Raw genomic sequence first — 455 nt, forward strand, 5'->3', positions numbered from 1 at the left:
CTTTATAGGCCTACCTCCAGGTGATCAAAGGTCACATGACCATACAATATTATCGTGCTAATAATAATACCAAAACAATAACATATCAACCAAGGAGAAAAACATAGAAACCAAAAATCAAAATAAATCAAAAACATATATAAAGCTATGCAAAATACACAAATGTAATTCTCAAAATATTGTTTAATGACATTAATTGATGCCTGCCTGGGTACATAAATACAAATCAATAACCACAAAGCGTTATTTATTATATGTAGATAGATATCTTATGTTTAAAGAAATGGACGAATATCAAAATCCTCATTTAATCCTCTAGGGGACAACGTGTCTAATGTATATATCCAAAAGGCTTCACGCTGTAAAAGCAATTTGTTGATATCACCTCCGCGACGCGAACACTTCACTACTTCAATACCTATGTACTGAAGAGTGGAAACTGAGTGTCTTGAATC

The sequence above is a fragment of the Sinocyclocheilus rhinocerous genome, unplaced genomic scaffold, assembly GCF_001515625.1.
Source record: "Sinocyclocheilus rhinocerous isolate Xijiao unplaced genomic scaffold, SAMN03320098_v1.1 scaffold7829, whole genome shotgun sequence".
NCBI classification, from domain to species: Eukaryota; Metazoa; Chordata; class Actinopteri; order Cypriniformes; family Cyprinidae; genus Sinocyclocheilus; species Sinocyclocheilus rhinocerous.